We start from the raw sequence: 26,645 nt of genomic DNA, 5'->3' as shown, positions 1-26,645 counted from the left end.
TTATTTCCCTCCATGATTCATGTGACCCCATTTTGTATACACTCACAGAAGAATGATAATTGCATCAATACATCAAAAGTTAAAAGTACAACAACTTTTCTTAAAATTCATTGTATACTTAAATTCTGATCAATTTGTAAATGCATTCATATCTGAATTTATACATTATTATTAGTAGTAATAGTAGTAGTAGTATTACAAATTGGCTTCTGGCTTCTGTAAAGTTTAGTTTGGTCATTTTCTCTAAAGTGTTATTGAACATAAGGAGAACAGGAGACAGAAAAGCTTAAATCCAAACTAAATCAATTATGAGCAAAGCATTACCCGATTATAAACCCAACAAAGTGATATTTAGAAAAGATTATGGAGAGCAACAAGAACAAGAACCCAGCCAGGATTCTACCATGACTCTAGGATGCCCTTATCAATGAACAGACCCATACCTCATCACTGCATCCATGCGACCCCAATTCATGCAAGGTACTGGTGCCACTGCGATATCACGATTGCATACTGGCATATCGGACAGTACTGATCATGTGTGAACCCATAGAAAGTGTCTCATTAGGGGCCCCCCGAGTCTCCTAACCGGATTTTGTGATCCAGGCTTTGAGCCCGGGTCAGATCACAGCTGACTATGACTGACATTCCCCAAGCAGTCGAGAACAGCTCCCTGAGCACCGCAGGGGTTGAAGTGGGGTTTAACCAACCAGCTGCATTGATGCAGCGCCCCCTGTGGCCTCCTGGGTGTCTGCAGGCTTGCAGTGCTGTTGGTGAGGGATGCACCTCTCCTCTCCTGTGCTGAATCTGTACAGGTCCGTCATACTTGTTCGTGTTCAAAGACGAGGGGTTTGAAGGTAGGCGAGAGCAGAGTACTCTGCCTGCACCTCCCCATTCTCCCCATTTTAAGAGAAAAATGTGCCTCCTTAAAGAGGAATGTGGTACAAATTTGAAATCGATCAAACTGTCCTAAATAACAGTTGAGAATTTATTAGGTCATTCTTGCTCCAAGACATCTCTGCACGCCATACTGCCATTTGTAGAAAAAAGTAACCTTGGTAAAACCCCATGAGCCAGGAAACATATCTTTCTCTTACAGTACCTCAGGGAGGGGTTCTTGTCCTGACTAGTTCCAATGCATGCCCAATGAACTTTATGGAAACAGTAGCTTTGGGCTGTGACAATAATTATACTGTATGTGTTGTCTAATTTGGCGACCAGTCTTTATATATTCATCCATCTTATTTAGTTTCTCATTACTAAACACATACTCCATATCCCCCTAGGTGAAGGCAGCCATGTGGTATTTAACTATCAAGAGCAATAACTTTGAACTAACTGTAACAGCTGATGCTGTTGGATGGAGGATGGAAACACAATATTACAATTATGAATGTGAAGTACATTGGTTAGCGTTGCTGCCTCGCAGTGCTGGGCACCTGGTCTTAATTCTAGACCTGGGGTGCTATCTAAGCGTAGTTTGTATGTTCCACCCCGTGTTTGCATTGGTTTCCTCCGAGTACTCCATTCATGGGGTTTTTCGCCCACAGTCATGACATGCTGGTAGGCGCCTGGGAAAACTGGTCCTGGTGTGAATGTGTGCGAGTCTGTGTCCGATCTAGGGTGTTTACTGCCTTACGCTTGCTGCTTGCTGAATGAGCTCTGGCTCCCCTGTGACCCTGTACTGGGTAGAAAGGTTAGGAAATGGATGGATATATTTATTGTCCTTCAGATAGGTCCCAGAAAACACCCGCAGAAAAAACACATCCTTCGTTCTAAGTATACGTATTTATAAAAGGTACAAGATATTTTATTGTGTTAAAATACTGCAGTAAAACACAATGTTAAGGGTGGATTTGGGTTCAATGTAAATAATGAATGAAAACAATTGCCTTCAAGCAAGTTTTGTGTGCGATTCTGTCAGGAGTTTTCCAAATACCTTAAGTCTATTCAAAGTACCCAAAAATGCAAAAGAGGACTCGTGTGACAGGTGAATGGTTAATCCAAGTGCCTCCAGCAAATATTGTACTTGGCAGGTGTGAATGTTAATTGTTAACCACATGTTCATAATTACAGAAAATTTGAATATTCATATGACCATCAATTGATCTGAAAACTTGGTACAGTAATACAATAGGGAGTCTGTTTAGGATTTTAAAATTTTTAACACATTTGTACTTACAATTACTCCAGCATGGGCTACAGTACCCATAATCTGACACGTTAATGATACAGCTATAAACTGAGATCATAAGTGGGCTGATGCCCAAAGCCTGCTTCTGAATTTCTAAAATGGTGAATGTTTTCTTGCACATTTCTTAGAACGATTGTGTGTTGCACTAATTTGGCATCACTTACTCCAGTAAATGCTTATAGCCACTGGGCCAGATCACTAATTAACCTGGCTTCATCCAGACCCCCAGTAGTCATCAGTGGTTGTTTCATGATCTGGCCACATTGATTAAGTGAAACTGACGTCCAGTTCAGCAGAAATCAAAAAGTAAAAAAGGGTCTGTTATTGTTGACCTCCAGACTGCAGTTTTCCTTAAAAAGCAAAAAGACAGGAAGCACTAAAATAACTAGAAAGCTCTAATGTCATGCTGCCAATTAGTAAACATGGGACTGCCCCTCAAATTACGAACATTTAATTCAACTGCGTCAAATGAAAAAAGGAAGCAGTATGGAGTCCAGGAATACTTGTTTTTTCCAATATGTTGTTTATTTAGAAAGAGAGACAGTAAGACACGATGGCAAGAAGCTCTTAAGACACTGCTACATCTCCTCCTTGAAAGAGAAGGACTTATGAAGGTGAGTGGCCTGATGACAGCCAGAGAATGAAAGAGACAAACCCAGGATAAAAATTAAATAAAAAGTAGCTGTCTTAAACTGTAATTGCACTCCTTTGCTGAGCATGCTTTCAGATATATAAACATGATTTACTATCAGCTTGCAACTACAAATCAGGTCCCGAGAAACACTTGTGCTATGAAATTGTTTAATCTCATCAAGCTCTGCTTTCACAGCAAGCCATAAATCACAAAGTCTTTGTTATCATAGACCTCCATGAGCGCCTCTCAGGCAGGCAATGGATCGTGGGTATATATAATCCTGACTGCACAAACAGCAGGGTCGTCGCAGGCTGAAATACTTTCATATTAGCCGCGGTGCAGCTGGTGGAACACAAGGCTATGATGGATATCTCATTTCCTACAGTCGGCATCTATTTCGAGCAAATTATTACCACATAAATTTCTTGTCAACAGAAACGGCCAATTAATTAAGTTAAAAATTTACTCGTGATCACATCTACAAACCAAATAGAACTGTGAGGCAATTTTCCAGTTAGTGAATATACCGCGGGTCAGTTTAATGAATAATTTTTAACTTTGTCATAAACTCCTAGACAGGCCAATATCTACACAGGAGCCTGACTGCAGACCAGCTGCTGACAGATTTACACAACATGTATTTATGTGAAAAGGCAACAGTTGACAGCTGGGGTAGAAATAAACTTTATTAACGTGCACCGAGATGCACACATGCACCTTTTACACCAGTATCACAATGGAAAAGGACTCTTCTGCACTTTTAGTAAAACAGCGTGGAGTTTTTGAAGGAGCTCTCTGAAACACTAATTGAAATGTCTGTAAATGGCTTCTAGTTAGCACAGGTCATTAATCACCTGTCAAAATCCCTTGACAAGGATGATCGGAAAGATTTATATGTGTTATCATCTGTTTTAAGATAAATCAGGTTATCTAATGATGCCTAGAAGAACCCAGCTGTGACCCTGCAGTGAACTAATGACATGAGGGTATTCAGCCAGAGTATCTTTGCTTATTTTCACTTTCTTCACTGTAAAAGAAAACACTTCTTGTTTAAAATGAATGGCATGGAATACCAGAGACTTTTGTGTTGTTTAAATGTGAAATCTGATCAGCAGCAGCATTAGTTATTGGTGTGTTCTTGAAACAAATGTTTTTTTCACAAACAGGAGCAGAACCACAATTCAGGCAGCCGTTAATCATCATGCAAGATCATTACTCCCAGCTAATTAAAAGTCTGTTCAGTGTAATAAAATGTTAACTTTAACCAGTAATCACTCAAGGTGCTAAATAGCTTTTTTATTTCCATCTTAAATATTAACAATATTTATATTGGGTTTGTGCATACTTATTAACATTTATGAAGGCTGAGCTGGAGAGATTTTTTTTTGTTTTGCACAAAACCCAAAACACTTAAATTATTTATAAGAAAATGTATAGTTTCACTACCAACATACTGGATTTCAACAGCTTGTTTAATGGAAGAATTTGGGTTTGAATAAGTAGGCTGACAGGGATCCCATGTGGTTATTATAAAACCTTTTTTATGTGTTGCTAGTTTTTCATTTATTTTATTTGTTCAAGGTTTACCAAAGATCCCTGCATGGAAGTCGTTTTACAGCTGCTGTGCAGAGGTGCAGAAGGCAATGTACTTTGCCTCAGGCCTCACAGTAAGCTGGATGAGAAGGGACTATGAACATGGACTTTATGACTCCCTGTCGTTAACCTACAGCACTTGACCACACTTATTTATTGTCTGTGAACAAAACTTTCTTTAAACAAAAATATCAGAAAATTACACCTTAATGTGAAAAAAAAACAACATTTGGTTTCCGAAATGACTTTGATGAAATGTGAATGGCTGTTTCATCATACTGAATGAAACCATTTGTGATCCTTTTAAAAGGAGGGAGTGCTGTGAAGACCTTTTCATTTCTACCCTTATAAAGCTTTGCATAACTGTTAAAGATTGTGCTTTTTTGCTGCTAGCAATGCATCTAAAAATCCCAACTACCAAAACCAAACAGTGCAGAATTGACAAAAAAGCACAGAAAGTAGCTGTGAAGCAGAAATTGTTGCATAAACAAATCACAACATTAAATATTCAAAATATACATGAAACAAGGTATCCAGAAGCTGTGAGATGTTATTATTGGAAATGATTATGGGAAAGCATGCATTAACAGCCAATGTATGGATGTATTTGTGTAATAAGCATGTAATTGCATGATTGTTATTTAACATTTTGTAGAGGTTCTATTAAAGATTTAACTTAATGCATAGACAAATATGAGGATCAGAAAAATCTCAGACAGTGAAAAGCTTTACAATAGCTTTGAATGCAAAGATTAGCCTCAACTCTCTATAATACAGGACACAGAAGAGATGAGGTAATTAATGCACAACAGATTCTAAATTAACTATGTCTTAGATTTACATACTCAGTCTATGCACACAATCATGGGGCACTGCAGCCTTAAGTTCAGGTTTAGTCTAACTTGCTTACCTAAAAACTAGCTTCTGCTTGAGGTGCTGTATATATTGTTACACAAGGGACTGGAGTGCATAATATTAGCTGTAGGGATTCTGAGTGCTTATTTAAGTTTGGCCTCAAGTAAGAAATAAACACCATATTTCTTAAATCCAAAGCACTGTAGTGCAGAAAAGGCACACTCATTTACTTGACCATTCATTCCTGCATAAATGCAGACACTATACTGTATGACATGTAAACACTGCAAGTTCAGCTTAAATGAATAGATTGTCTTCTGACATAAAGAGTTTTCTCAATAGCCAAACAAGATATATTATTTGTAATACTTTCAGTCTGTCTCCTGATTAAGCCCAAAGAACTTTGTTTTACTTTGTTTGTTCTTGAGTCTGCCTCTTCAGGAGATAGATTAGTATGAAGCTTGCCAGTTCTCTCCTCTCTTTGGCTTTTTGTTTAGCTGTGTCTGTGACAAGCCAGGATCTGATGCATCTGTTCCAATGTGTAAAATACATCTTTGGTCAAGTTAGCTTTTTCCTTGACAATATTATGTCAAACAATCAGATCTCAACTGGGTCGAAACACTTTGTTGTTAGCTAATAAATTAGAGACTATTTATTATCTGTGATCCTTTTTTCCCTTTTAATGGTGACACATTGGTGGTGAATTAAGACTGGTTTTATAAACTAGGCCGAGGGCCAGTATCAGCTCCAGCCTCCTCGCAAATGTTTTCTCTCCCTCCCACCCCCACTCCCCGGCCTCCTGGCCTGGTGCTAAATCACACGATCTGTCGAGGAGCTCTGAGCGGGTGTGCGTCATCGGGGAGGGCAGGAAGCTCTGGGTATATTTCTGTCCATCAACATAATTTATTATATCAGTAGCTTTGTAATCTTGTGCTGTAAGTTATGGGAACTGACACGCAGGAATTCAGTCTGAAGGCAAAGTGTTCGTCAAACTTTAAGTCCAGTCAGGCCCCGTTTCCATGGAGCTCCCCACTTTTCACACTAAGAACGTCACACTCAAAAATGTGCTGCTTTCTTATTCGGACCACAAATATTAAACTCACATTAGGTATATCAACCAGCACACATTTCAAATACTAGAACAAGGTAGGAAGAAAGGTATACAGTAGCTAAGGCAAATTAACCCACTTTACCCACTGCAGGCTCGGAGCCCAGTTTTTTAGACGAAGAGATCCATAAGGATTGACTTGGTATCTCAGGCCCAAGGCCAGGCACTAGTCCGTTTCCATCAACGTCGATCAGAGTAGGTGTATCTAAGCTACTTTTGGGAAATTTCAGAGGAGAAAGACAAGCTGGTAGGAGTGAAATTATTTGGACCGAAATAAAGGTTAAGATGTCTGACACTTCATTCTTCATTCTTCATACTTCATACTTCATTTAATTTCTATGCTTTTTCTTCAGGGATTATTAAACTGCGATGGGGATCAATAAAGGGACGAACAGCAGTGGAGGGGGCTAAGCCATGGAACAGAGATATGCAGGAACAGGCCCCGGCCAGAATGAGAATGGAACCACAAAGACGCTGCTCGTCTTTTGAGGGGGGAGTTTACAGCTGGAGAGGACGCTTCAAACAGATGGTGCCAGAGAACAAAAATGGCAAATACCAAAAAAAACCTGAGCCAAGATTAAGAAACCTGTCTACCCTATAGCTACTGAGCTATGTGCAAGATACAAAACATTCTAGCAGGCTGGGTCCCACAGAACACCTTCCTGTAATCCAGAGAACATCTCTGGCTGTATACTAACGAGCACACACCGCAGCAAACACGAAAGCCTCCTCCAAAGACAACAGGCTTTCCTATTCATTTTTCTTTACTTCTTGTTTTCCTCCATGACAAAATGAAATAGGTCTCCAAACATTTATGAACCTCATTCCAAAAAAATATATATTTACAGTATTACAGTAAACAGCATGTTTTTAAAAATAATTGCATTGCTGGTTTTTTAATCTTTCATCTCTTTACGCAAAGGCTGTTTACACTAAGGTAAGACTTTCATATAATGTTTTTTTAAAGAACAGAAACAAGTATTATTGCTTACGTAACACAACAGAAACACCTGTAGATTAACACACTAAAATGTATGCTCTTTTAAGTTCAGACTTCTCTTTCTTAGCTTCACCTAATAGAGATGAGAGACGTTTTACTAAGAGCCCATTTGTGTTCGCACAGTAGACATCCTTGTCTTTAATATAAAGGAAATGCAAGCCCTGTAACCTGTCCAACACTCCACATTCACATATCAAGCTACAAGTCTGATATTTAAACAAGTTCCATCAGATGCTGTCTGTGATAAGACCTATTCAGGCTCTCCCAATAAACAGCCTCTTGGTTTAACAAAATACAAAATGGCATCCATTGTGATTTTTTTTCTGAGTGTAAGAAAAACATATGTCATGGCCCAAGAGAGATAATGTAATCATCTTACGCTATCCACCTTGATCTCACACATAAAATTCCTGTACCCTTTAAGGCTGTGCCACCCCTTGTTTGGTTTTCAAGTGAATGGCTTTTTTTTTTAACAAGGCACTTAAATTTGCATGCCTTTGCTGGAAGGCAGCTCCCCCTGATATGTTAATTGCAGGGTACTTAAGTACTAAAAGATTAACATAAAACCCTTTGCAAACAAGCTAATAGTTTATGATAATTCTTGCATGGCCTTTGTCTGTCTATCACTACGTTGCCTCTAGCTGTAATTTTATCAAGGGGCTGTAAAATATCATTTAAACAAGTTCATTTACACATAATTAATACTAGAAATCACATTATTCAACTGAGCTACTAGCCTATTAACAATCCGCGAACTAAAATGTAATTAAACTATTTTCTTTTATGAACCTATTCATTAAATTGTAGTGGAGATAGATCTCCTAGCTTTGCTGGACACAGCCCTGTCACCAAAAGCAATCAGTGCAGTTTGCAATTTCCTCTTCGGGGATGGTCGCGTAAGACACTTGTGCTGAATGTACGACAGAGAGCCGTCAGGCGACCTATACATACACAGGTTTCTTTAATGGCAAAAAATGTGATTCAGTTCACATTATAAATAGGAAGGTGAAAAGGCAGGGAGATGAGGTCTCTGTCAGTATGCATGCAAATGAAAAAGTGTGCAAAATGTTAAAGGACTGGAGTGATATTGAGCTTTTCAATTGGCATTTTGCAAGTAGATCTTTACCCCATCTGGTTTGATTCATAGCTTGCAATTAACCAACACAGCACAAAAGAACAGCACTAAAGGAAGTGAAATACCATAAAAAAGGTAAAAGAAAGAATAAAACCTAATAGAAGTGCATCTGAAGCTATTTGCCCTTTAAGCAAGCACTTGAAAAGGTAGCAAATACTTGCCCATTTGATTTAGGCAGGATCAGGCAATAGATTTGGAGCCTTAAATAATAAAGTGCTACAAGATTTCCTAGGGAATGGAGTTCCCTGAGGTGTGGAGCACTGACAGCCCTGCTTTATCCCTGCTGCCAGAGTCAATGATAGGTTGCAACAAGGGGGTTAACCTAGATTTGAACCTGCTTAAGTCAAGATTTAAGACCACACTCCTTTTAAGGTGCAAATCGCCTTTTAATATCAGAAGTACAATGCACCTATAGGCCCGTTAGATTGAGAGATGTCCTTTAAGACATGCATTCAGGTGAGTGCACAAAATATCTTTTCAAAACATTTGTGAGACTTGAAAGCTTCATCATTGCAAAATGCGAAAGAACAAGGCGCTCCGATGTCAGAACAAATTTATAATTTCTGACAGCTCGGCTGATAGGTATTCAGGGCACAGGAGGTCAAGAAAATGCAAAAAAAATCACCATTTGAAGAGAATCCATCGAGGCTTTGATGCTTTTGTAAGGATCTGAAAGGTGATAAATGCACATTCAGATCACATAAAGAAAAGCGTTCAATGAAAGACAGAAGCGCAGTGCTTATAGGAGCTTCTGAACTGTAGTGTGTAATCATTTGCAGAGGCAGCCCAGGAATATTTTAAGCGGGTAGAGCTTTAGTAAAAGCTACCTACCAGTCTCAAGGGCTCCTCGTATACCTTTTAGACTAATTATTCTGTTTAGAGACATCATGGCACCATGGCACTGCACTAAATACGAACTGAACGACTCTAAAGCACTCCAGCAGAACTGAGAAGCTCCTCGAATGACCTTATAGGATAACATGTTGCTCACCCTGACACGTCTTCTACTGTAACTCAAATTACAGCATGAGCCTGAAAGTACACGCTGTGCGGACATGTTCACTGCCAGCACTGCTGAACACAACTAAAGATTTCTCTTAAAACACCATGTGGTCAAGTAAGCTGCATAAAACAAACCACAGATTCAAAAACAACTAAAAGACTGAATAAATTGTTTTAATAAATTGTATTACACATTGGTTTCTATATAGTTTTTCTCTTTCATACCTGTGTAACAGGCCTTAATTGGTATATTAAATGCATGAGGGACTTTTTTTGTCAAGGCCGTTTCAATTTTTTTCCAGAAAGCATAAGACTGGAAATCTTAAATCTTGACATTTAAATAATAATCATAATTAAAAAAATAATAATAATACTCCTGAAACTATCATTCCGTTAATCAATACAAAACTTACTTTGGGACAAATTGAATGGCAGCACTCGATTCCCAGATTGACCTTCCCCATAAAACAGCAGTTGTGGCCAAAGCGGCAGATCATTCTATTGCCAAACAAATTCAAATTAAAAATTCTTATGAATTATTCAAAGGCCCTGTGCAAAAAGTGCTCAAAAGGCTATTCATCTGTCTGGCATACCTGGAGTGCAGCAAAATGATTGGTCTGCTGCAAAATGTTCCAAAACAATTTGCTTCAAATTTAAAAGAGTTATTCTGTTCTTCTCATAGCGAGACAGCCTCAGCCAAAGCGCATAATGATGTTACCCTAATGACAGTAAGGCTACACTACCGTCCGATTTGCATGATAAATGCATCAGAACACACTTACTGAACTATGATCCTTTCCGTAGATTTAAGACGGTACATAATCTGTAAAGTAAAGTAAAAAAATAAAGAAAACTCCAAAACAGCTTTACTATATGAGTTGATTTAATTGAGTATTACTCATGGAGCAGATTATATTAAATATTTAAAAATACTGAAATACTGTTGATCTCTATATATTGAGACCAGGGGTATCATCTCCTGCTATAAATACTGCTTTCTGACTCTAGCTGACAGTTGCCATAACAGACAGAAGTTGCAGAAAATCTTTGAAATGTCAGATGGAAGTTAAACTTCCTTCGTACGCAGGATGTCTCCATTCTTTGTCCTGAATCACACCTCACACTAAAGAGAGTCAGGATATTACATCTCAGCCACTGCCTTACCAATTATTGGAAGTCCACAGTCCCCTTAGCTGTCCACCGCCTCCATCCTCAATGGGCAAATTTCTGTTTCAACAGTAGCAGCGATATGATCTACAAATTCATAACCAGCAAGAGCATATACTGTACACAGCCCCTCTGGTCATTTCATGATCGACCAGAGGGCATCCGTTTGTCCAGCAATCTCACTTATTGCATGTCTTGCAGTAGGTGCCCTGCCACTTACACTGGTGAAACAGGAAGGCTGGACGGCCATTTTCATGGTTTTCCCAGCTAGCAGGTCCCAACTTAATCTATGGAAATGTGAACTCACTTCTTCTGCTCTTTACATCTCTAAAACAGGCCCGAGATGAGCTCCATATCAGAGCATCACCAGAACCCTTACTGACAAATGAAAGTTTTGCCGGCACAATCCACATACCACAGGCATCAGCTTTTACCCAAAGTACTGCACATGTACATTTCAGACACATTTTTAGAAAACGAAAAAAACACAAATAAAAAATATAACATCACTTGCTGGCATGCTTCACGCTGTGTTACTGCAGGATAAGGATAAATAAAAGTAGCCAACAGTAAAAGCATTTTGTTTTCAATATGGGCTAAATAATAAAATAGAATATACTGTATAGTAACTAACAATATATATGCCCATATTTTGTAAGTCTTTACACTAGCATTACATTACAAATTTAAATCATTTGGAACTTGATAAAAAACTGCTTTCATCATTCATTTTTTCCTGAGGAAATCAACAGATTCTATGCTTTAAAATTCAAGCTTTGTCAAACCAGCACAGATATATTTATGAAATTCTTTTCATCTCTGTTAAGGAACATCATATCATGTTTTCCTATCTGTATTTTTTCTAATTTTAAGGAATGTTTGTTGCATTACTAGGAAAAAAATCACTACAGTTCTTACCAAAATTTCAAAATAGGTTTTAAAACAATCACAGTTTGCTGTCGGGTATTACATTATATCCATTTCTTAATAATTACTCCTAACACTTTTCTGGACACTCCACTTAAAGTTCTTTACACCACCATTTATATGCAGCCCCACCTGGATGATGCTACGGCAGCCAGAGTGCACCAGAACGCTCACCACACATCGTCTGTGGGGAGGAGACAGAGTGATGAAGCCCATTCATAAAATAAGGTTTATTAGGAGGCCATGATTGGTAAGCTTGGGGTAACAGCCCTACTCTTTCAGAGAAACGCCCTGGGATTTGTAATGACCACAGAGAGTCAGGACCTCAGTTTTACATCTCATCTGAAGGATGGCACCTTTTTACATTATAGTGTCCCCACCACTATACTGGGGCATTAGGACACAGCCTGCAGGGTGAGCGCCCCCTGCTGGCCTCACTAACACCTCTTCCAGCAGCAACCCTAGCTTTCCCAGGGGTCTCCCATCCAGGTACTGACCAGGCTCACACCTGCTGAGCTTCAGTGGGTTGCCAGTTGTGAGCTGCAAGGTGATATGACTACTGGCAAATCTCTTTTCTGACTACTAAAACAAGTCCATATACAACCTCTGTCAAAGTACTGATGGTTATAGAAAATTGAAGAGAAACCTATGTTCTTTGGGACATAAAAATATTTCAAGAACAAGCAAATATTTGGTACAGAAAGTGAAAGTGTAGGGAATGGGAAAGGAAATGTAGTCACTTTGGGGATTTAAAAAAATAATCTCTGTGCTGGTTCAATTAACCTTTTCCCATTTAGCCACATGTACACAGGTTCAGAATTAATGTTCTCATCAAGAGCTGTTCTGCAAATACAATTAAATAAATACATACAAAACATTCCAACACATTTTTATACATTTTATACACATACCTGTGTAGTATAGAAATTAATGCAAGTTGAGTAAATATGTGCATGTATTCGGATACATAACAGAAATCAATAGCTCATTGGGTACATACATAATGTAAAATACATTTTAAATAGTGAGCAAACAGACTTTTGAGGGCTACAGTATGATTCCCCAGCACAGAATAATGAGCTCAAATTATTGGGATATTAAAACACATTAGGTTTTTGCACTTTTTGCACTCCAAGCAAGCTATAAGAATACAGAGTTGAATTAAATGAATCTCTTACAACATAAGAACACCTTTGATGCAGATAGACCTTACTGCTCAGGGATGCACAGTCAATCCAGGGACAAGGTCTATCCAAAGACTGATCAGCTCTGTGTGTGTAATGTTGCTGGTACTTTTGCTGTTGTTAGAAGTTTTTATTTTGACAGTGTGTCACATTTCATACTAAAAACTTATCAGTTATTCTTTGATCTGAATTGATCTGAAATTTGATATCTGTGTCTAAAATATTTTAATTAAATCCATGAGACCTTAGTGTTGCCCTTTTGCTGTGCATTGGTACATACAGTACTGTGCAGGAATACAGATATACTTTTGTTAGATTTTAGATATAAAAGGTTACAGAAATTATGTTTTGTACAGCACCGTCTTATTACAATGTAACACAAAATCGCAGAATGGAAATGTGTGTCAATTGCCAGCATTTTGTATTTTTCATTTTGGAATTGTCATCATGACTATATGGTTTTAGACCTCGTAAAATCATCTTCTAAACTGGTCCTACAGCCCTGGCGAAAAGCTAAATTGATATCACATGCATGTCTTTTAATAGTAGTGCTGAATGATAAACAGTGCAAGACTTTTCTAACCATACTGTGACAGTTATGGTGTGTGACGCTTATGGCAAGATAAAACAGATACTTCAACCATATGTTTTTAATATACTGTATAAGAGATGCTGTTTTGCTACAGGAGTTGCAGATTTTCTTAGAATTGCCACTCTTTGGAACAGCACAAAGCCTATACAACAGAGAAAATCAAGACAATCTATATTTAAAGATGTACCTTATTGTGTCAGATTTTATCAAACCAAATAGCTAGCTGCTGTGGCATTAACAGCTCAAGCAGCAGATTAGAGTTGCTCATACATACTGGGTCTTATTAAGAAATTGAACAGCCCCTTGCTTACTCTAAATCAGTTGATCTTAAACTAATATTTTTAACCACTGAACCTTATTTACAACTGGACCATTTTGGCCAACTGAATGTTATGTTTTATTTTATTTTTATCATGAATGTATCTATCTCACACACTGATAATCCATTTTTCTATATTGTGAGGTTTATTTAAAGCTGCTACCTTGTTTTTTTTCTCATCTAATGCATGTACAGTATGTTTCTCATTTGTTAATAGGTTCATGTTGTGTTAAATGTATTACGTGTTATGTTATCTTCTGTACCTGCCTGCAAAGTAAATTTGCCATCTGTGACAATAAGGCAAGTATTTGTTTTTCTGGTATTTTGTCAATTACAAACATTTCTTGACTACTACCCTGAACAGAGTGTAATAGCAAATTATGTTTAGAATTGCATTAGTCAAAGTTCAAAACAGGAGGATTCCTATCCAGCAAGCCAAACTACAAAACTATCCTACACTGACTGTGGCCTCTTAACAATCATATTGGGCAACTTGGAGAGACATTATAGACATGACAGCTCTTTCATGGATCATTCCTTTAAACGTGTAATAACAGTCTATGCACCCCCACTGCAGACAGGTGATTCACCCACATCTGCTCTCTAAAATTGTTGCTGGAACAAACATAAATCTCTGTCACTGCAATGGGTTACATACAAATAAAGCATAAATATATTTTTCAGATATTTTATATATAAAAAATGCATAGCAATACTACAAAAAAATAAATTTACTTTGAAATTCAAGGTGGTGGTGGTGCCGCGGCTGAAAAAAAATAATCATTTGGTATAAAACTTTATATCTGAAATGTGATTGATGTGCAGTAAGGATCTGCACTGCTACTCCAAACACTGGCCATCAAAAGCTTTATCCCTCCCAATCAGTTTGTAATATAAAAGCATCTGGAGCTTCTCATCAGACACAGTCTTATCGCAAACTAAACATTTACCCAATCCAGACCTCACATTGACGCTTAGCATTCCACACAACATTTTATACGAAACAAAAATATGACTGCAATTAATGTTAAGGAATAACTCGGTGTTTACAATAAACTTTTGAAAAGCCTTTGATTTGCTTTCAGGCATCGCAGGATAACAATATGATCTTACTTGTAACAAAAACACATCTGTCTTTAATTTTCCTTCTCAATAGATAAACCACTGCCACTCTGAGCAAAGGTTAGTAACAGACCGTTTTGGATCAGCTCAGTAGAATACCGTATTTCCACTTATTAACTCAGATAATCTCACCAGTACCTTTAGCACAAAAAATCAATTAAATTATGACAGATTAGCTTCATTTTAAAGCTGCAAAAAATGTCAACAACAGTAACACATCTGTACTTCTGATAAAGTATAGGATATGACAACAACTTAGTTTTTATCAGATCTTATGAGGACAGTTTGTGTGGCCATTTTGCGTTTAAGTCCTGTGTAGTGTCAGACATGTTAGCCATCTAACAGCAAAGCATACAGTATATCATGTTGAAATACTTCTTGAGTTTCTAAAAAACTGCAGGTTATTTTGTACGTTGCAGTGTCAGAGACTGTCATTAAGAATTTAGCTCTGATCATCTGGTTATCAGATGAGCACAATGTCAGCTTTGTCACAAGTTGTGATCCTTTAGTGCAAAGACAACATTTACAATAAACAGACGCTTTGAAAAGAAAACCAATGATCTTAAAATGAAAAGCACAAGAATAAATATAAGGATTCTTGTTCTCACTCATGTCTATTTGAGGTTTACCTTTGAACTTTGATTAAAAGCAAAACTGTAAATGTTATCAATCCTTCCTTATCGAGTACTTTTTTCTATATTTATACAAATTAGGGTAGCACAGAGGCATGGCAGTTATTCCAGTGCTGTGTTCCTCCTGTGTGGAGCTTGCATGCTCTCACCATGACAAAAAGACAGGCTCGGCTAGGTAGGCAAACAGTTGTCGACAAATTCTCCAGGTTTGTGTTGTTGTGTTTTCAGTCCAATGGACTGAAGTCCCAGCCGGTGTAGTTCCTCCTTGAGTACTGGCGATCACCTTGGATAGATCAGCTTTCAGAGACATGCAGTCTAAATCTTTGCACTAAGGCACGAAAGAAGTTATAATCTAACATTAAAACTTCCTCTGTCATAAAACGTCATGTGTTCATTATTTTGTTATAGCATTAATTAAAATACTAAATTAATTTACCTTACGTACATATAAAATATATTTCCTTTTCTTTCATCTGGCTAAAACATATTTTGGCTTGTGCAAGTGTAGCTATTTGAAGTGAGACTCATGATCTCATTTTGGTGATTAAACCAAAGATTTTACATATTTTTTGCTGCTTTGAATTTTGCTTCTAATGTACGAATGATTTTCTGAAGTATAATGTCGAAGCTCAGAAGTTTTTGAAGCGATGTACGTAGGGATTAATTACCTGTGGTTACACGGAAAATGAAAACAAGTGACAAGTGAGAAAATGAGCTTAAACATGAGCACCATGCCTCTGGCTTTCCCAGTACTACGTTTCTGTCAAACACAGTCAAAGCGTATTTGGAACCTCAGTCTTCCTGGGAATTTTCTTCACACTAATTCCATGACCACTTACGAAACATAAGTTGGTCATAGTAAATTGGAATGCCCATTCACAGTTTGATTTTTTTCTTGGAATCTAACAGCACTGTTTGTTGGTCCTTCCCAATTGTAAGTTTTCATTCTGTGCTAAGGGAAGAGCTCTCCTAATAACAACCAAGGATGAGCTTAGCAACAAATGAAGCACTGTCTTGACAACCATGTGAAAGAGCACCCATGGGCTTCTGATCATGGTTTCCAGCTTGAAATTATGAAGAAAGAGGATGAAAAAAATCAAACAGCCAAATTTTGTGAAGCCCTGAATCTGAAATGCAGATCATGAGATCAGAAAATATGTTTAAAACACCTGGGACTGAAAGATGCAGTGTATCAAAACTACAAGGGCACAAATAATTTACTCTCCTCCCTTAAAAACTGTAACCTCTATGTGTTATATATTCATATGTATTGATTTTAAATAGAGTTTATTGACTGTGAATTCTGACATTAGAAAAAATCAAAATCACACCCAGCAGGTGAGCTATTTTCCAGTGGGATCTCTCAACTATTCTCGAAACAACGCGGGGAATAGAAGATAAGGGCCGAGCATTCGAGAAACAATTTCTGTTCCTTTACAATCTTCAAAAAGGGCCACAAAAATGGGAAAATGGGTTTTTCACATGTTTCTGGCAGGGATTTGCACATGAGTTCTCTGCTTCACTTCAAAGGAAAAAAACAGAGTGCCAGGAAACTCCCCCTGAACAGAGACTTGCTGGGTTCACAGCTGATTCTTTGTTCCTTTGTTTGTACTAAAAGTGAAAACAGTATCACCATGGAAGGTGGCACGCAGAGAGGCTAATTATGACCCAGACACAAGAGCCCTGAGGAAATGGAGTTGGGAACAGGGGGGCAAGTGAAGATCGCCTCTGTTCTCGTCAAGGTGCAGGTGACGGACAGGCTGACTCTGGGTTCTTCAGAGTCTTGCTCAGGCTTGAGCAGGCTTGAGAACTATGGGATAACGTTATCCTAACAACACCTCAATCTGGGCAATCTCCAAGCTACTGTATACTGTCCTATCAGGCATGATGAATCATCCATTTCATTCTTAGCACTGCTTTTTAAAACAAACCTTTTTCTTTAGTTATACATCATTGTCTGCTACTAATATACACCTTCAGTAGATTTTGCCATTATTTAGAGACCTTTGCGCTGTCATCGTAATTTTAATTGAAATCCATATGCTGTAGGTACTTCTTTATCTGTTTATATAAAAATCACTGCAAATGTGATGGAAATACAGATTCTTGTAAATGCTTCCCTGTTGTCTACCATTTCCTATCACGCACTCTCAAACTCTGCAAAAGTCTCCTGAGTCTCTTTATTCCAGGAGCCTTTGCAATAAAGCGAGGTCCATTCACCATAAATCACAGTGCATATCAATCCGATTGTGAGTACACATCCTTTTTTACAAGCCCAAGGTTTGTTTATTGTCCAACAGGAATTTCTGAGACATGAGAACCATCAAAATACGGAACATAAAAGGCATTATATTTTCATTGTGCAAAATTAAACATTCCACTTTGTTTTGAAAAGTATGAGATGTATGCTTTCCTGCGTGACAGTCACAAGCACTGTGGTTCAGCACAAACAAAGGACAAAAGCTGGAAAAGAAAATACAACAAATATTCCACTTATTAGTCATCAATCTGGCATACGTTACACCTGTGACAGAACAATTAATTGCAGTCAATCACACTCTTTAAAAAATAAACCTGGTAGGTGACCTGAGAATAACTCATAATCCATTAAGAACTAGTCACAACAACAATCTCTAAATTCTTTTGAAAAGGAAAACTGAGCTGGCTACGTGTGGCTTGAGGCAGCCTGAACGGCAAATCTCCTTTTTTTGATCTCTTCATAAGGATGAAAGAGCAGTCCCGGTCTGGATTATGCAGAACAATTACAGTTTCTAAAAACCTTGTGGAATCGGCTTTTAGAGGGCCCTAATCATTACCAATTAACCACATTTTCTGACATCCTGTAATAGCAGGTCCAATCCCCTTGAACACTCAAGCCTCTCTTAAAGCGCCCAAGCTCTTATATTAAGGCTCACATTTCCTAAAAGGCCTGCTAATGTTTGTTGACAATTCTGAATTGATGTGGGGGGGGGGGGGTTACTTGTTGTTATGGCACAAAATACCCTCTTTTTCCACAGAAAGCTTGACAAGGAGGTTATTTTGTACAATTCAGTGCACTTTTGTATCACAAGCAGGAAATTATTTTTTTTTCTGAATGTCAATGGTTCCAGAGTGCTCTTTTCAACACATCTGCCAATCAAGTGGGGACTGCTTTTTACTTGTAAGTTAAAGGAAAACAAAGTATAAACAGTGCAGCACTTATAACAAACTCTGATACTTTGTTTATAAAAATAAAAAACAGGGCAGAGAAAGCAATATTTACAACGGCTTGTTTTTAGTAGATTCTCTTTCCCAGACTTTCAAGTCCACCACACATAAACCTTATTTTAAGACACAGTTCTTCTGCACTAGGTCCACACAAGCTGTCATCTTGCGGTTACAATTACATAAACTGCATAAATCATTTCTTAACAGCTGAATTAGAAAACAAAATATTTAGATGTTACTATGCATTTTAAGATCTTTCTATCTTTATGATTATATTCTTGGATCTCTAATTTCTCTGCAAGATATATAACCCGTAGTTCAGCAGTAAAAACATTACTTCTTTTGTCACAGGCTTTACTGCTTTTTTTACTAGGCCTGTGCTTTCCTTTTTATTATTTACACTATTTACACTAAAGTGGCAAAGTACTTTTTTTAGGCTTCATATTACATTTTCCGCTGCATTTATAAGGCATTAAACATGTTATTTGGCATTACATAATTCACAGAAATATGAATAGATGCTAGAGGCAACAGTACCTCAAGCAAAACATACACAAAAGCTGTGTTGGCAGTGTTAAAAATGTCTTGGAAACGCGTTTTATACAGAAACAACACCAGTCCCAGCATATGCTCCATTATAGAGTTTAGCCAAGCGAAACATTTTTGGCATCCAAATTAGATGCAGGACAAAGAGAAAATCAGTCATTCGTTGCCTGAAACCATACCACCTTTGAGTCAGATCCGAGAAGTAATCAAGGGTTTCGAAGCTGAGAAAGGCACTCAAGAAGCTCTGGTAGGTTTTGAGGAGCAGTTGCCTGTGAATTCCACACTGGTGTGTTAGATGGCACTGCGTTGTCATCAGAGTAAAGCTATACTTAAAGAAACCCTTCAATGTTTGCTTATTTTACTGAAAAGGGCCCTCATGTTCCAGAGGCTGCCATTTGTAATATAAATAAGGACTCAATTGGCTGAAAGATTTGTTTCTTTAGAGCCAAGCCTGGCCTTCTTTATATCTGGTTAAATTATTGACAGAGGCATAAAATCCTCATGTTGACTGATTGACCAATTTTTATACAAGCTGTTGGCAAGATGCATGTAACATGCAATGATGGTTCATTCATCCTGCATGAAGGATATATTTTAAAATCTAATGCGCAATAAAAAAAACGATCCTGAATACTTAGATCGCTTGTCTTATATGTCATTCTTCAAGGCTTATTTTCTAAGATACAGGACGATTAGAGCAGCTTTCCAGACACTTACAGTAATTTATCTATTCCTGGTTACTTGGCACGCCATGTGAAACTGAAGCAGACTAGTTTTAACAGGCACCCAGTACTACACATTCCAGAAAACCTGCACCTTTCACAGCTAACTACAAACGACCCTGATTTCAATATTATCCAATACTGAACTGGTGTTCTAATAACTGTTTTGATTGGTCACACCAGGATTTTTCTGTTTTTCTCACAGATGTATGGCACTGGTTTCTCCCTCCAAGTCCTCACTTACTGTATTTGGAAAGGTTACTGCATTGCATTTACAGAGCTTGGCCATGCTGATGATGGAGAAAAGCAACCAGAAGCTCTGGGATGGACATGAAGGGAAATGGCACACAGTCAGTAGAGACCCCCCTCAAACCCACAGCCAGAATGGTTTAGACATAAGTAAGTCATCCGTGCCTGTTTTAATGAACTGTCTCCTGGCCTCCCAAAAAGCCAACACTATACCAATGACATCGGAGAAATAAGAGGTTACTGTAAGAACTGCACAAAATACTTCCATATGGCCCTTTTCTACATATGTAAATAAAGAAAGCTGATTAAACCTATTTTAATGTCTTGAGCAATACCCATCCTGTTGTTACACAGAGCTATCGCAGGACTCCATGCAATGTGGGATTAGGAATAAAAGTAAACTAAAAAAAAAGTTTGAAAAATATAAGGAACAACTGCATTACCATACATGATGTATGTTCAATGAATGCCATAATTTAGTAACATTTCAGCATCGTTGTTGCTATAGGCACTTATACATCATTGTATTTTTAGTGTAAGGTCATAGTGTAGTGTAGAATAAGGATACCTTATTCCCCTATTCAAACTCCAGTACTACTCTTTAGGTTTCGTGAACCTGCTGTGAATTCCAAACATACACATTGTAGTTAGACACACATATATATATATACACATGCATTATGTTTTAAATCTCCTCCATGAGAGGAGGGTCCATCATGTTCTGTCTTGTCTAATGATGTCCTAGGCAGAGCCATGGAATTCCTGGAGTTGAAACGAGGCCTTTTATTGTAATCAGTTTTCATTAGAGCCCTTTGATCCTTCGCTTTCTTTGTGCATGCCACTTCATCACCTTCATTTTCTGCCATAATTGCATGTGAAAGATTTCTCCTTTGATACTGCCTGGATGCCAGATCACTATCGGGAAGAGTGTCGAAGAGTGTCATGTGGGCTGTCTACTCTAGAAAGGAAACCTATACACCTGTGGAAGACAAACAGTTTTTTTCGGAGATATGACATATCTATCATCCCTTTGCAGGATATGAGCTGTTCTGTCAACTTAATAGCGAAGGGCTTTGCATGGTGAAACAGTAAGTGCTGAAAGAAATTTGTTGCGCACTGCAAACTGTCTGGCAGCTTGCTCCCTAGCCTCATCTCATCTACAGCCCTCTGATAATTCGCAGACAGTGCTCTGCTGGGCTCGTCACTTGGATGGTGAGAGTGGCTGGATGAGGCCCTCGTTGTCTCCCTGCTCTCTGCCACACTGTCAGTCAGGTGCGCCTGTCTGCCGTCACCTGCTGACAGTCCCACATGCTTTTCAATTACAGCCTGCCCTCTGCTCTCAACGCACTTCAGCCACTGATGAAGATGTTAATTTTATACTCGATAACACCGCTCCAAAAATAGCAGCTCCCTCGGCGAAACAAAAATGAAAAACTTGTTTTTTTTTTTAAGTTAGTTTTGAGCACCTAGGTCTGTCTGGTGTCACTGTTGATCTTTTCACAATGAACCACAAAAACAAAGTACTGTCAGTTTCTATTCTGCTTTCCTGTCTTTTAATACCGACCTCTTCTGCATGTTGACCTTGACAGGTCTCAAGACATTTCGAGCACAATTTCTCTTTCAGGGAAGGATAATCCCTGGTTTTAAAGAAAGGGACACAGACTATGTCTAAACAATAGAAATGCAATTAAAAAATTCCAATGACATCATTATGCATTTTCATAAAATAATCCTGCAATGTTTAATGTGAGCACTAATACTTTCTGAATATTTAACATTAAAATATTTAAAATAAATGAAAATCCTCATTTTTCAATCTTTGGAAACCTTCTAAAATTTATTTGAGAAATTTCTAATACTGGTCCTTATAATCCTCTCCATATCGCAGAATTAAACAGGTATTTAACCTACAGGGTAGAAGGTGCCAGTTAAGTTATTTCTGATATACAGCAAATGAACAAAAAGTGACTGTTACTTATGTTTAAGTGAGAATGTAAGTATCAGAAGGGAAAAATCTTTCAAAAAGCACTGCTCAGTTTTCCAGTGATGAAAAAAAGGTTTTACAAGTAAACACAACAACAACTTATAAAAAATTATACCAGGATAATGTAACTACTAATGTAACAGGACTGGTTGAACATCGTTTTTTATATTCTATATAGTAAAGAAGTGGTCGTCTGTTTCGAATTCAGACAAAACCACTGTTGTGACCAGATCCAAACAAACCCAGGAGAAAGGGGTTCTGGGATGTGACTGATTCTAGGTTGATCACATGGAAAAAATAAAGCATTTGATGAAGAGTTTGCTGAGCAGAATCCTGTCACAGACCTAAGAGCATGCACAGAAATGTGCTCAGCATAAAACCTGCAAAAAAAAAGTAGTGACTCTGGTATGGATTGTCTACTACAGTACTTCCGGCTCCGATTTTGAAATATGCCAGAGCTGTGGAAAGATAAATGAGCTGTGCACCACTAAAAGGAAACAGATCTCCTATCTGGCATCACAGTATTCACTGACATTAAGAATGATAATATCCATCAGCACACTGCCATGCCCCAAGTGGGCTGTGCTGAGAACAAAGCCTGAACTGTCTCCCTTTTGATATGGTTACATGAAGATGTTGATGTACCTGCCATTCAGGTGCAAATAATGTCATCACCGTTGCCGAGACCAGGGCTTTTAACTTTAACGCAGTGATGAATAAAAGCCATTTATGGCCCTTTTCATTTGTTTTCATAGAGCATAAAGAGCAAACTGAGTTAATGAGGTAGCAATCAACATGGGATTAAGCAGCGAAATAACTACAAAAGTACGTTCCACTCCTCCTTATGAAGGGTAGCCTTGGGAAGCAGCTTTAGCTGAGCCCTCCTTACAGAAAGGATAAGGCACAATCATGTGTTTTAACACATTTTACTGTGGGGACTATACTGTATAAACACATTCTCCAGGTGATTCATATAACACCAGTGCACAGTTTATCCACTGCAATTTTAATAAATACATAGTCTCATCACTTTGCGTGGCATGTGCAAATAAAGACAATTTAAATGGGCAGAATGCCTCATTTTTACGATATGAAAGGCAGTGGCAATAAACCACTAACATGGAAGACTTCATGGAAAAACTGTGACCCAGATCAGAAAGAACAGAGAGGATGAGATGGCTCAGAGGAAGGCATCAGTGTCTCAGCGCAAACTGTTTATCGTGCAACACAGTGGTCACATGCCCTAGTATCCCCCGAGTCACACTGTCTGAAGAATTGTGCTCTCAGGAAAGAGCAGCTACAGCTGTTACTGGCCATGATTCAAGCCTGGAGACGTGTGTGACATTATATGACAAGAAAACAAACAAGCCTTCCTTGCTGAAATAATAGAATCCTTCAACACTCAAGCAGACACACCTGTCTCCACTTGAAACCAAAGCTTCACTACCTATTTATGATGTGCCAAAAAAGTTTATGGTTGTTTGGTGGTGATCTGCTTCATTACTTTAGAGCTCTTAATTCCCAAGTTCACTGAAAGGCTGAAACTCAGTACATTTCAATCTGCTTGTCTGAGCTTCTTTCCCTCCAGAAGCTGGTACTGTATGTCCATTTTGTCAGCACAGATACTGAACATACTGAACAACTTCTATCCAAGTCAGGCTTTTCTGAATGTTTTTTCTTGAAAGCACCTTACGAGTCCAGGATTAACAATTCCAGAGAAAAAAAGTTTCAAGTCAGTAGATGCATCAGCATGCATAGGCTGCAGAGGAACAAGTAAAGATTTATTCCATGCTGAAAAGGGAAGAAAGGAAACAACGTTTCGGCTGTGGAGCCTTCTTCGGGTGTGTCGATCTGCCGAAACGCTGTGTTTCCTTTTTCTCTTTTCAGCATGGAATAAACCTATACTTGTTCGTTTACATCTGAAAATGTTGAAGAGAAAATCGCATTTTGTGTCAAAATACTACAACACAGAGACAGAGAGGGGATGCTCCTTATGGTGTCACAGTGGGCTCTCAACTAAGGGTCAGCTCAAAGCACTTACTGCGAGAGCAGGAGGATCCTTACAGTCTGCACAGTCACTTGTTCAGCATATTTCCTGAGGCAAGCCATGACCAGGATTGCACAAGTTTTGGCACAAAATCAGCCCGGTGTTTGCCGGGGTTGGGGTGGGCTAGGCTAGAGCTGGCGTAGGGACCTGACGTTCACTGAAAGGCAATGCCTGGGACTAACCAGCACCTTGGTTAATGGGATCTGGAGGGCACTCTGGGACCCTCTGGATCCCAGCCCAGTGTGGCGAATGTCTCCACTGGGGATCATCTCCAAGGATATGGTGACAGTCCATGTTTCCCTGCTGCTGACGCAGGGTTTGCATCAACTCAACTAACCCACATTGAGAAGACATACACAGCAGGAAAAATACCATCAACTTCAGATTGTGTAAAAGTGAATAAAACTAAGAAATGAAGAATCGACCTTCTCAAAAAGTAATAGTGCACAGAACATGCTTACTTGGTGTTGAAAACAACTCCTGTGATCATCTCCCCCAGTGTTTAAGTACTCACAGCTCTTGGTGTTCTGTCATGTATTTCTGAATCTAAAGCATAATATTTATTCATCCGAGTATGTGTGTGTATATACAGATGTATTTACTCATGTATTTATAGAGGTGTATTTATATATGAATATGCATATGTACTGTACATGTTGGTTTCATTCTTCATTTTCTTTTCCTGTCAAGCTCATTCCATACAATTTCAATTGAGAAAATGCAGATGGGGAACAAAAAGTCCAGCATCACAAGTTTCAACTGTCTTCCCAATTTAAACACTTAAATGTCCAGATGTGGGATTAGCATGGCCTTGCTTAGAATTGTGTTGAGAACAAACTCTTCTTTCAGACAGCTCTCCTGCAGAATATTGTATAAATTATTGTAAAGAAATTTTCAAAATATGAAAATGATTGATTTCACTTTTCATTGACAATTTCAAAATAACACAAAGCAGTGATTAGAATTCCTAAATGTAGGGGACTTTTAGCATGGCCGGCTGTGTTCTGAAGGAGAATATCATCTCTCTTGCAAACAAATCTTTTATGTGTGGAAATTAATTATTAAAAGTCTCACTTTTTCTAAGGTCTGACACTAAGAGGGAATAATAAATGCCTCCGTGAGTCGCATAGCTGTTGTATCTTCCCAATTCTGTGGGATCGAACTTAACTTGCCGCCTGTGATTTAAAGCAGATCTGATGCAGAAAAATAGGGAAGAAGAAGCTTCTCCAGTAGAAATGGCCGGGTGGAAGAGCACAGTTCTATGCCCTCACTTTCTGTTTAACCTGTCAGTGCACTTGTTTACACAACAGAATCGACTGTCATCTTAACAGTTAATAATTAGGCTTCCTCCTGCCTAGAAACAGAGTGCCACCATGACAAAGGCAAACGGTAAGTGTGTTAGCTATACTTGCCACTGGTATAAACAGTTGAAGGGATGATTAATGAGAGGCGGACTAGAACTAAAGCAGCATTCTGAACAAAGACAATGCCCGCCTGCACAGCTGCCTGCACATACAAGACAGGCTCTGTCCAGGAACATAATCGAAGAAAGTGGGAAACAAACAGCAGAAAAAAAAATAAATAAACTTAACGGACAGCTCGTGAAGACTTCATTTAGCCTGAACGCTATGACGTTTTCAGTTCTTCATTAACATTTTGACACGCTCAGCTGAAAGGGTCAGGCGAGCCTCAGACACACAAGGCTGTGGAAAATGGATGTCCTTTTGTGACACTCCGAGGAAAGTGTGAGAAAAGGGGGAAAAAAAGAAAAGACCCCAAATAATTTCAACAAGGACTTTCAATTCTCTATTGAGGAGCATGCCAAAATTGACTTGTTTTTAAAGTTATTTTGTTGCTAAACAAAGACAGAGCCAGAAGGGCTTTAATGCCCCAGCAGGGGTGCCCCTGCAGGCCTTTTCAATCCAAGCCTAAGATCATGGGAAGGACCTGTTTTTTTTCTCTTTTTGTTCCATTATTTTTTTTTCTTCAACAAAAACAGGAAATTTAATCGGATGATCTACTCTCTTTTTAAAATGCATCATTAAATGTTTTGTTTTTTTAAATAACCAATGACCACAGCCAATTGTGGCCTTCCTGAAGAATTCATGTTTCCTAGCTGACATGTTTATCTGATGAAAAAGCGACCAGAGAATATCTTTAAAATCTTGTTGGATCAATATGGGACACGTTGGTACAGTAATTCAAAACAGTTTAAGGGGAGAGGCTGTATTTGCAGGAGTTGTTGACATGAAAGTTGACATGGGGAACTAGTGATACCTCCAGTTTCCTTTCAGCATTTTTGTACCTCTGCAATGTTACGATGAAAACTGCTGTCATTTTTTTTTCATATTATCCATAGCTTTGGCAAATGTGCCAAAAAATCAGAAGTGCCAATAGTGCCTATAGTCTTTAAACTCAAGCTGAGA

General features: G+C 38.4%; 1 protein-coding gene and 1 long non-coding RNA gene across 4 annotated transcripts in view; one reads left to right on the top strand and one right to left on the bottom strand.

Annotated features, from left to right (window-relative positions):
- The window catches only part of lrmda (leucine rich melanocyte differentiation associated), a 328,072-nt gene that overhangs the window by 53,748 nt on the left and 247,679 nt on the right, over positions 1-26,645 (bottom strand). The window lies entirely within an intron of this gene.
- Positions 2,671-7,684, top strand: LOC138238164 (uncharacterized). Its single transcript, XR_011189303.1, has 2 exons — positions 2,671-2,808; positions 6,738-7,684. It is a non-coding gene; the product is annotated as an uncharacterized lncRNA (long non-coding RNA).

Source organism: Lepisosteus oculatus, chromosome 4 (genome assembly GCF_040954835.1).
Source record: "Lepisosteus oculatus isolate fLepOcu1 chromosome 4, fLepOcu1.hap2, whole genome shotgun sequence".
NCBI classification, from domain to species: domain Eukaryota; kingdom Metazoa; phylum Chordata; class Actinopteri; order Semionotiformes; family Lepisosteidae; genus Lepisosteus; species Lepisosteus oculatus.
The sequence above is the reverse complement of the archived record's forward strand: the minus strand, read 5'-3'. Positions and strand labels throughout refer to the sequence as shown.